Raw genomic sequence first — 14,807 nt, 5'->3', positions numbered from 1 at the left:
TTGATCCACTCTAATAAATTTTTTTGATATCTAGATTCTAAATCTTTTGTTTAAAGGCAATTATATTATGTAAGCACGATGTTACATAAAGTGATATATATATATATATATATAAAATTACATATAATTTTAATATTAATTTTGAATGAGATTTAATAATATATATTATGTATTATTATAATTTATAATTACATTTTAATAATATATTAATATATATTATATTTATAATATAAATAAAAATAATTTTTAATAATATTATGTCATGTAGAGTGTGTATTATTATTATATGACAATTTTTTTTTTTTCACTTACCTCTACTTTCACGTCCGGTACATATATTTAAAGCAATGTTATGTGTTTTTAGCCTAACACCGTCACACCCCCAATTTTTTGGCTTAAAAATTAAACCATTGTAATACCTCTGGTCAAATAATTAATACCTATGGTGCCATTGTAAGATCTGCATAAGAAGTCTCTTTGCAGTTGAGTAAGAATATGATAATCATTCTTGGGAGCCTTGTACACAAATAGAAGATAAATTGGCAAATTGTACAACGTTAAGTTCATGAAAACGACACAACCATCAAAAGATTTGCCTATTTACATTTCCAAAAGGTTAAGATCCTCTACCTTATATATCAATGACTGGTGATTATGTGTTCAACTTTTCGAAGATGGCACCAACAGTAATTTGCAGGTAATTAATAGGAATATTGAACCTGTACGTTTGACTATTTTGAAACCTGTGAACATGCTAACTTCCTCAAAATAAGTAGTGAGCTATTTTCTTTCCTGTGAATTTCCCAACTAAACTGTTTAAAGAATTGATTTGTGTTATTATTATTTTTACTATATGTATATATTAACCCTAAGTAGTTATCTTTTAGTGCTTAGAATTGAGCTTGATTCAGGATTGATACTTAAATTCTAATTATGTTTGGAAATCCTTTTACAATTAGAATAATTACTCCACTAGTTTTAACCATTTTTTATTTTTAATAAACTCTCTAAATTTGTCAATTCTTCATTACAAACACCATAATCATTATTATTATAATTGTCATAATTGTGAAAATTTAAGTATAGTCTTACATTATTAAAATAAAAAAAAATAAGTTTATAAATATATATAAAGTTTTATTAGTATGAAATCTTTTTAGATGACAACTGAAAATAAAACCTATATCCTATTAAGGTTGAATTAATTTGTCATATGTCTATATTCATCATTGAAGTCAATGATTGAAAGAAATTAACGACAAATGAAAGAAGAATAATAAGAAGGATATATAAATTTAATAATTTAGTTTTAAAAAAACCCTTTAGAAAAAAAGGCATGACTGTGTTAAGGAGCATATTAACCCACCAAAACACAAACAAGAATGGGAAAGGAAAAATGGCAAGTCGTACACTATACATACAGGCTTTGGCTCACAAGTCACTGAGTCTCTCCGGGTCCCCCTACTTTTTCATCTGAGTACTTTTGTTTTTGCACAAACAAACGTACACTGATATACAAAAGACATTATCAAATTGCTATATTCATAATCTATAGTCTTTGACAAAAGATATTCACTCACTGATAAAAGACAGTACAAGAGATCAATTTTTTTCTTTGATACTGAAACACTGATCCCCAGTAAAACTACCTTCGTTATACCACATTCCTTTTTCAACAGAGAATCCAAACATCGTTTCTTCATAGTTATCACACACATTCTCTATATTTTATATGTGGCTTTAACAGAAAGCTAGCATGGTGTATATATATATATATATATATATATATGTATATAAATATATTCCATCCCCCGTTACAAAAATTATTATAGCAACTCACTTTATACATATCGATATCTTTTCAACTCTCTATGGCCTTTATTTATTTCTTCCCCTGTAATGATCCTAGTCAGTCTAATGTACTCTTCAGACTTTAATGCCTCTCGGGATCAGAGAGAGAGAGAGAAGGCCATTAATATGCTGTGGATCTTGGTGATATATAGGGCCAGAACTACACTAAAAAAGTTGCATGTTACGCTGCTAAATACTGAAACAGCATGAGAAAGACAGTATGGCAGGCCCATATATCTTACCTGCAGAAAAGAAAGGGAAAAAAAGAGGAGAATTTTAATAAACTTATTTAAAAATTGATTATAATTATAAAATAAGTGTTTTTTAGTGAAATTTTACCATAATTTTTAATACATTCATATGGTAATTTTTAATAAAAAATATTGAGATTCAAAAACTCCTCTAAAATAACTTATGTGATATTCTAAAGTTAGAACATTCAAAATTCTCGTCTTTTCTAATTATATATATATATATATATATATATATATAAATAATAAAAGATTGACTTACTTTCTCAAAACCTTAGTAGGAGGTTAATACTTGTTTTGGACAAATTTCATAATTTTTAAAAATAATTTTCAAAAATTCCAATAAAATTACACATGATCTTAATTAACGTAAATATGTATAATTCTTAAGATTAAATCATTGCACTTTTCTTTTAGTTAAATCGATTGATAACTGACACAATTCTACATATGTTGCATTGGAACAATTTCTTCTAATCAACTTTAAATTCAAAAGATAAATATTTTATGAGAGTCAAATACATAAGTGCGAAGATACACAACTTATGAGAGTCAAACACATAAGTTCGAAAGGGTTAAAATTAACTGATTAACTGGGTTTGTCTTGACCGGCTTTAAATTTGGAAAGTAGATGGCTGTTGAGCCTCAAACATATAAGTATGAGGAGGTTAATTTAACCGATGGATCCGGTTTTTCTTGATTAGCTTTAAACCAGAGGGTACAATAAAATATTTATTAATTTTATAATCAGTGTGTATAAAATACTCTATATTATCAAAGAAAAACAAGGGAAAAGAAAAGAAAACCGCCGCAGGAAAAGTTGATAAACATAGACTCAGTTGACTCAGTTTATTCACCGACTGATCGTACATTACATAAATGAGAGAATGTTTAAAGATGCCGAATGCCTTTTGCTTAAATTAATTGTATTCCTGTTCTTCATCTTCTTCGACTACTTCAACGATCTTTGTCCATCTTTATAAAGAAGGGAAACTGCAATCTTTTTTGAGTTGTTTACTATGTTCAAGAACTTGTGGATTAATTAAAAATGATAGAGATGCTTGTAAACCCCACATGGCCCCACCCCCAAAATAATAATAATAATAATAATTCAGATCCATATATCCTTTTTATAGCAGCTCTGACAGTAATTTTTTTTCTGTCACTAATACAATGCTTTCTCTCGCCATGTCTTAATTATCTCCTTCGTTAATGTCGCACTTACTAGTCCTTGTCTCTGCTCATGAGAAAGAAACAAGAACTTTTTATTTAATCTCCCAAAGCAATTTTCTTTTTCTTTCCTAGTATTAGGGAATATTAATTAATACTAGCCCATGAATCTTGGACAGATTTGGTTTCGTCTAGTTGATTTTAAACCTTCTTTGGTTATGCTTTCACTTTGTTTGCATTGAATCACTCAACATTTATTTGCATAATTTTAATAAATTCTTTGAAGAAGAATTCTCATAAAACACAGAAGTCCCTCACAGTTGTCAATTTATTTATTTTTTTGACCGGGAGGGGGGTGGGTGTTGAGAGATTCTAGCTTTGGAAGTTACACATTGTGTTAAACTTGCAATATTCATCAATTCACTAAATTACAATTTTTACTTTATAATCAAAGGAACTAATGATACATTGGCACGCGGGAAATCTTACATTCACAGGTATATATATTGGATACGTAGTGTATGATAGCGTGGTGCTATATATATACATAGCTGCTTAGAACATCACTTGGCAACCTACATCAAGTATATATTATCTAGAAAAAAACCAAATTGCATATATCTTATAGGTATGGAAAAACTTGGTTCATTGCAGAGTAAATACCAAACTAGAATGCGATGGTACAGAAAATAAAGATGATATGTGGTGAGGGAGTTGAAGATGAGCATGCCCTAGGAATGAAGAGAGAAATTGAGTGGGTTTGGGGGTGATTTCTTCTATTTTCCTGATTCTCCATTTTACAATTAATATTATCTAATCTGTAAAATACCTAAATCCTTTTTAGGTGACTCATACTAAAGAAAAGTTTGCCACTGGTGGCAATATATTTTTTGTTTTAAGATTTTGGCAGAACAAGTATAGTTGTCAGACTAACGTTTAGATAGGCGATGGCATAGTTTGGAATAAGTTTGATCTGGGATACTACTTTTTTGTGATGATGTGTAACTAGTTTGATGAAATACTGAATGCATTTAGATATCACTCGATTTGGATTTCATTTTATTTAAATGAGTGCAGTACCATTCTCAATGCCTTAATGAATTAATCATTTATAACTTGATATTGTGTAGAAAATTAGAAAAGTTGTGTATAATTTACAATTTGATAGTTCACATTCTAAATATTACCTGGAAGTTAAAAATCAATTAAAATTGGATCCATACATTCTCTAATTATTGTGATTTTTACTAGTTTCAAATTATTTTGTAGGTTTTTTTTTACTTGTTTTTCTTTGAAAAATTCATTTTATGCAATTTTGTTGCCAAAATTAATAATAATTAGATTAATAAATCAACGATATTAATACAAAAAGTGTAATATAATATATGTAAGTATATGTTTATTTGATATATAATTACACATAATTTAAATGTTAATCTTAAATGTAATTTAACAACATATTTTGTATATCATTATAACTCCTATACCAATATTTTTTAACAATATATTAACATATATTGCATTTAGTGTATGGGTAAAAATACATTTTAGTTACACATGCCGTGTCACTATAAGACCTATATCGAAATGTAAATAAGTCAGACTTTAAATAGAGGTCTATGATCTAGCCTTTTTGAAGTCTGGCCTGACTTGACCTATTTAATAATAAGACCAAGTTTAGATTTTAAAAAAGTCTATTTATATAAAAAGGTCAGACTTAAACTTATAAAAAAGTCTGTTAGACCTAATAAGTCAGACTATTTATTTATATAATATAATAAAAAAAATTAATATATATTGTTAAAAATATAAATAAATAAATTTATAAAATAAAAATAAATTATTAATATTTAAAGTATTTTTTATACAATTATTTTTTTTATTATAGATTTATAAGTTTATGACTTGTGCATGAATATACATCAATATATATTGTTACGCATGAGTTGTCCTTTCAACAAAAAATTATTCAAGTTTTCATTATAGATTTAATAATATTGAGTACTTTATATTTTAAAAATAATTTTGTTGATTTTTAAAAATTAAATTCATTAATCTAATTAATATTAATAATTTAAATAAATTTTTAATAGATTAATAAGTCAGACAATGTTTTAAAAAGTCAGGCCAAACTTATAAAAAAAATAATAAATAATAAGTCAAACTTAAACTTGACTTATTCTTATCTCTAATTATTAAATGATAATTCTTTTTAGTGAATTATAGGTGTTTTACACAATAAAGAATTATTAAAAGTGAAACCAGTTTTTTTTTATTTTTTAATGAGTGTGTATTTAAGGAGAGTTGTACTTGATAGGCATGCAACACCTGATTAAAAACGTGAAATTTTTTAGGATTCTCTTAATTATGTTTTGTTGCTATATATGCAATGATATCGGTGTAAGTGCCACCATATATTTTGTTATGAAAAAATCTATGTAACGTTCCTTTCATATCGTGGAGCAATTTCATCAGCCTCCACAGCAAAGAGCCAAAGACAAATATCAGGGCACATCACACACGTATAGTTTGCTGAATATTAAATTAATCTACGTACTGGAAAGCAAAATGTGTACATCTTGTATTACAGCGTCTGATCCGATGCAATTGTTAATTAGTTAAAACATTTTATTTCTTTCTCTCTCTCCCTCTCTATAAACCAAGAACCAAAGGTTCTATTATTGAGGCCTTTGAATTCTGCTTCACTGGGATGAAAAAGTAGAATTAAAAAAAAACAAAACATAACATATATTTTAACTTTTAAACCCATGGACAAGACTACGTTAAGACACTATCATTTTTTTTAAAAAAAAATTTACCCTTGAGAGTTCATCAATTAATAATAAAAAATATTTAATCATAATATATATGTGTATATATTATTTTATAACAAAAACAAATGATTTATAAATTGAATAAAAAATTTCAAACTTAATTAAGGATTACTTTATATTTTATATAACCTCTATTTAACAAAACTAAAAAAATGTTACTACAGCACGCATTAATAATATTATATATATATATATATATATATATATATTAATTATTATAACTTATAATATTTTTATTAGGATAGTGCAACTTGACATCGTAGATGATTTTTTTTTTTGTATAATAAGTAAAGTCTTTAGTTAAACAAGATATTATTAAACTTTATTTAAATACTATGTGGATAATAATATTTAATTTGAGAATTCTAAAATGTCATTGATTCTTTATCTAGTAGTCAAGAAAGTGTTATTTCCTATCAATCATTTTTATAATAATAAAAAATATATATTTGTGTTAGACAAAATCTATATAAATGGATACAAATCATGCACCTAGTCTTTAATACATGACAATTTATTTTGTATTGTTATAGGCACTGTGAGCAAAAATTTGCGTTATGGATTCTAGTGAATATGCTGTTTTATAAAATCAATTTGAATAAAAAAAATATGTTTTATTTTTGTGATATAATAAAAATGCAAAACCGTTTCACTCTGTCAAATAATTTGGTCATTTATACAATAAAAAATCGAATGGAAAGCAATTTTTCACTCTGTCAAATAATAATGAGAATAAAAAATATATTAATTTGATTCGTCAAGTGATTGCAGAAAAAAAAATCAAAAACTTGGGTAATATATTAATTTGATTCTCTCAAATTTTTAACAATTTTATTTTTCACAAGTATAACCACAACAGCCTATACATTGTTAAATATGACAGTTCAGTCTGCTGCCACTAATGAGGCTAATTAGTAAACAGTATGTATTATCGAGGAGTGAAACTGAAGTAGGTGGATTAGTTAGAAATTAGAATAGAAGTAAACAAAGTGTTGATTGGAGTTGTATAGAAGGGAAAAAGGTTCCTGGAAGACGAGAAGTAATTAAAGGTGGGATGAAAATGAATCAAAGTGATAGTATGTGACAAGAGTTGGAAGAATTAATTAGGTGGCCCAGGCATTGAGGAAGAAGCTTGTGTGTGATGGAAATGGAAAGTAATAAAGAGAGAGCGACACGCGGCATATGATGTAAGAGTGGAAGGTTGGGCCGGGTGAGAGTTTGTTTCCATTGCAGTGCAGGCAATAATATATAGCAGCAGAGTTGCAATGGTCGATGCATGCAGCAAGCACGTACATACAACACATACATTGTAATGGTGGACCATGTTGAAGCAACTTACCTAAAACAGAAAAAGGAGAAGCATGAAGCCCCTACGCATGATCCTTTTTCCCTTGCTTCCTCATATCACGGAGTTTCACTGCATGATCGAACACATTCACTCATCACAACACTGTCGACAAAACCATGCAATGCAATGCAATGCAACAAACTCATAAATGATTCAACCTCTAAACCCCGGGGCCTGCCCCTGCACTTTGCATGCTCAATTGATCATCAACAGTCAGAAGCTTAGTTGTCTCTCTGGTCCAAACATTGTACTACATTTTACCATACCCTTACACCTATCTATCACTACGTTGTTTAGTCTCATTCCACTCACGTTGCCCAACTCAAACCTTCCATTCTTCTCCTCTAAATTAAATACTACGTGCTATACCAAAGTTTTTTTTCAATAAATTAGGGTTTATTTCTCGATTTTCCCTTGTCAGAAACTTATAGGGCATGCAATTGTCTGTTGTAGTACTACTCATCTTCTGTATAGAAATTCACGCCTCTACAAATTATGCTTATGTCTATGCCCTTTTTTAGTCTCACATGCTTTATATTTTTAAGAAACTCATAATGTGCGCTCATTTGAGAATTGCTATGCTTTATGTCTTTAAGAAATTGGATTAACTCAATTTTAAATTCTTACTTAACAGAGAGATATTATATATATATATATATATATATACATATATATATATATATATTTATAAATTATACTGACTTTATTTATAATATTCAGGATTGGATAATTGTTAAAATAAACTTTGATAAAAAATAATTAAATTTAGATAAAGATTTTTCTCCCACAATTATAATTTATCTATTGATGCAATATTATGTTTTTGAAATTGTGGCTTAAATAATTGGCGAAGATTCCTGTATTTATTGTATGGTGAATTTATCTATTGTATGGTGAATGTATTATTCGTGGACATATATATTAATGATACTATATCACGATTTAAAACTCAATAAGTTGGGCTAAGTTAATTCACGTGACTTTAAAAAATTCCAAATAGGTTCATAACTCTTCTATAACGGCATTTTCAAACTTTTGACAATTTTGTTTATTCAGAGAAAGTATACGTGCCTAAAATAAATTATAGAAGAATCAATTTAGAAATGAATTTAGAACGTGCTTAAATATAAACTTAATTAAAAATATTTTTGAGAATTTTTTATTAAAAGATTATTTTTAATAAAAAATTCTTAAAAGTGTTTCCTTATATATATTTCCTTATATATATATATATATATATATATATATATATATATATATATATATATATATATATATATATATATATATATATATATATATAATACATACTTCTACCTCGCATCTAAATAGTAAAAAAAAATCATTACTTTTTCTTTAAAAAAATAACTTTGTAATGTATAGTTTTAAAATGGCATTCTCAAAGACGAACAAGTCGATGGTCAATGAAGAAAAAATACGTACACGTTGCATTTAGAATAGTGGAGACAAAAGTTTATGCTGCCCAACTGTATATCTGTCAGTTCTCGTGGGTAATTTAGTTTTATTTGTTGAAATGTAATTATCTTTTTTCGATGCAAATCAAAATGTTTTATTATTTATCATGGGTTTGGGTAATTTAATTAATTAATATTTATTTAACAATATTTTAGTAAATCATAATTTATTTATAAATATAAATATACCTAAATAAATAAATTATTTAGAAAATTATTAAAGTATTATTTTTTTTGTATATTTAACTATAAAACTTGTTGAAATAAGATTATAAAATTGATGAATTTCTTCAATCGAAAATTTTCATTTGAATTATTTTCAAAATTTATAAAAATTCATAGACTTCTTTTAATAATTTATCGAAATAATATAGAAAAGTTTTAATTTGCTGAAATTTTTCAATTGAAAAAATAAAATGTATTTAGAAAATTATAAAATGAATCGAAAACTACTGCTATAAACTCACATTAAATGATATTTTCCAAACTATGAAAATATGTTAACTAATTATAGAATTTAAAAAGATTATAGAGAAATTGTGAAAAAGTTTTCATGAATTTAAATTAATTCCTCCAAATGTTTCACAAATTGCCAATATATTCCTCCTCCCTAAAGATAGTCCTATTTGACTATGTGTGTCACTAAGTCACCATTAAAACAAATTTGACATACAATAACATATCTTCTATGCAATGATATAATACTTATTACTAAAAATTATTTTATTTATATTATAAATAGAATATATATTGGTATAATATTAAAAGGTGTACATACAATCTATATTATTAAATCTCATTCAAAATTAACACTAAAATTATGTGTAAAATTATATGTCAAATAAATTTATATTTATATATATTATATTTATAATGACATTTTTGTATGTCATTATATGTAATATTTCTTATAATACATTAAGTATATTTTAAACTTATTTATTACCTTAAATATGCAGTGGTAAAAATATACTTTTAAGTTTATCTTTATTTTTTAATTTAAAATTTTGGTATAACTATTTATTATTTAGATCCAATTCAATATGAATAACAAATAAAATAACATCAATTTGATTTATTAACATAATATATCAATTTTAATATGATACGTATAGTAAAATCATAAAATTTTAAAAAATTACTGACATGTCGTTGATCGGTATGAAACTTAACTTAAATCTCTCAAGCAAAATTTTGTATTTGAACTTTGTGAATAAAAAAAATACAAAATTAATGAATAATTCATACTATTCACACAGTAATAAGAAATGTAAATATAAAATTAAGATATAATTTATAACATTTATTTCAAAAATAACTTATATATATATATATATATTCATATAATATTTATATAAATGCGTACAGTTGGACGAGATAGAGGCATCCGCCAAATCTTTAGACCTCCTTTAGCTAGGCGTCTCAATAGATCACAAATTAGTAATAATGACCAAACACGCCTTAAAACTGAAGTGAAGGTAGAGTTGATGGTGGACCTAAAAGAACAATTTTCATCCATGACTCCTAATGCACAACCTTTTTTGTTTCATCATAATCATATTGACGACAACAAAGTTCAAACTTAATAAATTATACATACTACCTAACTCTCACCACCGGGCTAACCCTAATGATTTACTTTTAAGCACCATTCTAATATAACATGAATTTATATTCCATTTTTTCCCAACTTTTTAATATATACTAAAATCGTTCTTGTAAAAAAAAGTGTTAAAATTGTTAATTAAAATTTAATAATCAAATAATTTCAAAAACTTTACTCTACCATCATTCATTCAATCACTATCTTGTAATATAGTGTGTATCAAAGTGAATCTAAAAGTTTTAATTTTGAAAAAAAAATCTTTTGAAAATGTCAACAATTGCAAATATTATTAACAATATTTTTTTTATAAATATTACATGCATTTAATTTTTTTAATATAATTTAATATTTTTAATAAGATATTATTTTCTTTTATTAGTGTTTTTTTTCAAATATAATTCAAATTTTTAAATAAACTAAGTGAGTGAAAATTCAAGGAGTTATTTTAGAAATTTGTAATCTTTAGGATATTATTTATATTTATGGATTTTTATCAATTTATTTTAATATCTTTTAGGGATTTGTTTCCTTTTTTTAGGAGGGTTATAGTATTCAAATTTTGTATTACAATTTTGCTTTCTCTCTTATTCTTTTTATGTATATATTAAGTCAAAAGACGATCTCCTAAATTCAAAGTTTTAATATTAACAAATAAAGTGTTTTTTATATAGAAGAAATATTTGTGAAAATATCTTTGAAATGTATCTTTGAAAGGCTTATCAAATAAAGTGTAGGATGTAGATCATCTGTAAGACGATTGTTAATCAGATAAAACATACGGTCTGTCTCATATACATTAAATATTTATCATTTATTAAGACTAATGACAAAGTTTTCTCTGAATGTTTCATTCCTCAATAGATTGAATCAAAAAATCATTTCGAAACTCACAAATCAGTTAAAGAGAAGAACCACGCTTTTTGCCCAAATCAAATCCCCAAAATCACAGAGAAAAATAGATAAAGTCATTACTATAGCTACTTTGCACTAACATTATTTCTACATGCTCTGTTTGGAATGAAAAGTTGATAAGTAGGCTTCTTGATCAAATAAGAGATATTATTTGGTGAAGTGCATTTATTGTTTGCATTAAATATGTCAAACGCTTACCTACCACCACAAAGGAAGATGATGAAGACTGATGAAACAAACTTGTGAGTTGGACTCAAAGTGTTACAACGATCATTTTTTCCGAGCTACTGTATACAAAGATTCAAAGTACAAGAAAGAGAAAGACACTAATTATAATTTATACACATACATATGTACAACAACACTCTTTAAAATCTATTCTTTCCTGTATATAGCTCCGTAATTGGTTGTATAACGTCTAAGTGAAATGAACACAATATTTGAGTAACCTTTATAACCATTGTTATAAGGTGGAGTCTGGCGAGGTTTGTTTGTCAATAAAAAATACTTGTTTTGAGCCTAAAAAGGCTTGTCTGTCAAAAAAACTTGTTTTGATCCAAGAGAGACTTATTTGTAAAAGAATACTTTGTTGTTAAGCCTAGAGAGACTTGTTAAAAGAATACTTGGATAGTTGCTTTAAGAGGCAAGTCAAAGAATACTCAGGGTAGCGTCATAAATGATTTGTCAAAAAAATACTTGTATCTTTGTTTAAAGATAGTGAAACTCAATCTATTTGGATTGAAAATTGGATGTAGTCTTGGTGGTTAAGGCGAACCAATATAAAAATACTCAATTTTTCATTTGACTACTCTTCTTGCTTCATTTGACTAACATTACTACTTTAGTGTAGAAAACGTGCGTGTTTTTGATATGCATTATTCAACCCCCTTCTAATGTTTATCTTTTATCCATAATATATATATAGAGAGAGTGAGAGTCGAGAAATAAAATTACGATATATATTTTGTTTAAGATCCTTAGATGTGTAGGTAATCTTATTATGTGAGAATATTTTTTTCTCGTCAGTTGCATCAAAGCTATGGCATGGAACACATAAAAGTTTGAGATGTCATTATTTGATGGTAAGACAAATTTTATGATTTGACAGTATATTATTCAAGATATTTTAGTATAGGAAGGTATCTTGATCAAGCTTTGGAAGATGAAAAGCCATATACTATCAATGAAAAAGAATGGAGTCAAATTCAGAAGAAAGCCGTGAGCATGATTCAATTAACTCTTACTCTCTATATCAAGTGCAATGTGTTAAAAAAGACAACACCAAAAACCTTGTGGGAGAGGCTTGAGAGCATTTATGTGTTTAAGTTATTGACCAATTACCTGTGTTTGAAGATGGAGTTGTATCAACTCAAAGTGAAGATGTGAGGAAATCGTCATGATCACATTAATCATTTCAACTAGCTAGTATGTCAATTGTCATTAAATGTAAATGAAAAAATTTCTGATGAAGAGCAAATAGTGTTGTTGTCAGTTTTACTATCGAAGTCTTATAAATCTTTAGTTCAGAAGTTGTTTGTAGTGAAAATATTGTTGAAGCTAGATGGAGTGACAATCACTCTAAGGGAAAATGAAAGAATGATGAAAAATAAGAATATTAATATCGAAGGTCATGCACTAGTCGTGCAACATTTTGAGTAGGGGAGAAATAATTCATGGAGATAATATGGGCCTAGAAGATGATCAAATTTTTAATCATGTTTAGAATAAGATGAGTAACATGTAATGTTACTATTGTGAGAAGAAAGGTCATGAGCAATCAATGTGTAAAGAAATGAGAGAGGACTTTATTAAAAATTGAGAATTATAAGGAGAAATGATGACAACTCCCAAATTAATGTAAGCTAAAACCTTCATGATAATGGTGCGTTTGGTCAGTTCAAGTTAGGAAATGGTCGAAAAATAGAAGTTAAAGACATTGAGACTATGAGAATAAAGTTTTATATTGGTGTCATCCAAGATTTTAAAAATATGATATATGTATCTTTTACAAAGTTCAATATAGTTTCATTAGCGATGACATCACAAAGTTCAAAATGGGGATGCAAAGTGTACAGAGGAAGGCACTTGAAATTGTGAGGATAAAAGAATGAAAAAAATCTTTACTATTTAGAAGAACAAGTTTTGAAAAGATAAATATTTTGATAAACTAGATATTTAAAAATTTTAATCAAGGAAGGATTTGTTGGAAAAGTGATTCAAATTTCAAATAAACTGAGTGAGTGAAAACTCAAGGAATTATTTTAGAAATTTGTAATATCTGAGATATTATTTAGATTTATAGATTTTTATCAATTTATTTTAATATCACCAATACAAACAAAATCAAAATTAAAAGAAATAATCTTTAACTAAAAGAATTAATCATCTTTATTATTTTCATTAAAATATTTTTAAAAGTCATATTACTTTTTATAAAATTTAATCTCTATATTCAGTTTAGTGTCATTTTTTATTTTTAAAACAATTGTAAAATAAATTTTAAATGAGTAATAAAAGTTCTCACGTAATTTATTCAATATTATCATTTATACATGTTTTTAAACTATATAACCTTACTAATATACTAAATATAAATAATACAATACATATTATCACTAAAAATTAAAATTAATTTTTAGTATATATATATATATATATATATATATATATATATATATATATATAAAACATGGAACCTAAGGTTATTGTCTCATTGACCTTGCTGTCTAGTAGCTACGATCCTGGTTCAGACATTCTATGTCGTTGATAGGGATCATAATATTATGTCATACCTTAATCAAGGGTCTGTGACTTAACTTCTTTAAAACTTGACCAAACCTATTTATTACAAAAAGATTGGACTTAAACTTATAAAAAAATGCTAGACTTAATAGGTATCAACCTATTTATATATATATACACACACATTATCAACAATATAAATAAATAAATTTATAAAAAACAAAAAAAATAATATTTTTTATCACACCACTTGAACGTTTTATCTTGTTCATAAATCAAGAAATCACAAATCAAAACCCTAGTAATCATATTTATCGTACATCACTGTTACATCATTGTACATGAATTTTGTTCCTTTAATAAAAAAAATTATTCTATCCGCTCTTTGTGACATTATATATATGTACCCCTGAAATTACCTCATATACAATGAATTAGGAGTCAATTATTTAGAATATGTCAAATGAGATATAAGAAATATTTTTAAAAAATTATATGCCCACACACGAGTGTACACGAACTGTCAGTCTAACAAAAAAAATATTCATTTTTCCTCTTTTGTGACATATATATATATATATCTTTTAAAATATAAATTTTAATAATATTGAGTAAATT

This window comes from Cajanus cajan, chromosome 7 (genome assembly GCF_000230855.2).
Source record: "Cajanus cajan strain Asha chromosome 7, NIPB_CcT2T_4, whole genome shotgun sequence".
NCBI lineage: Eukaryota > Viridiplantae > Streptophyta > Magnoliopsida > Fabales > Fabaceae > Cajanus > Cajanus cajan.
The sequence above is the reverse complement of the archived record's forward strand: the minus strand, read 5'-3'. Positions refer to the sequence as shown.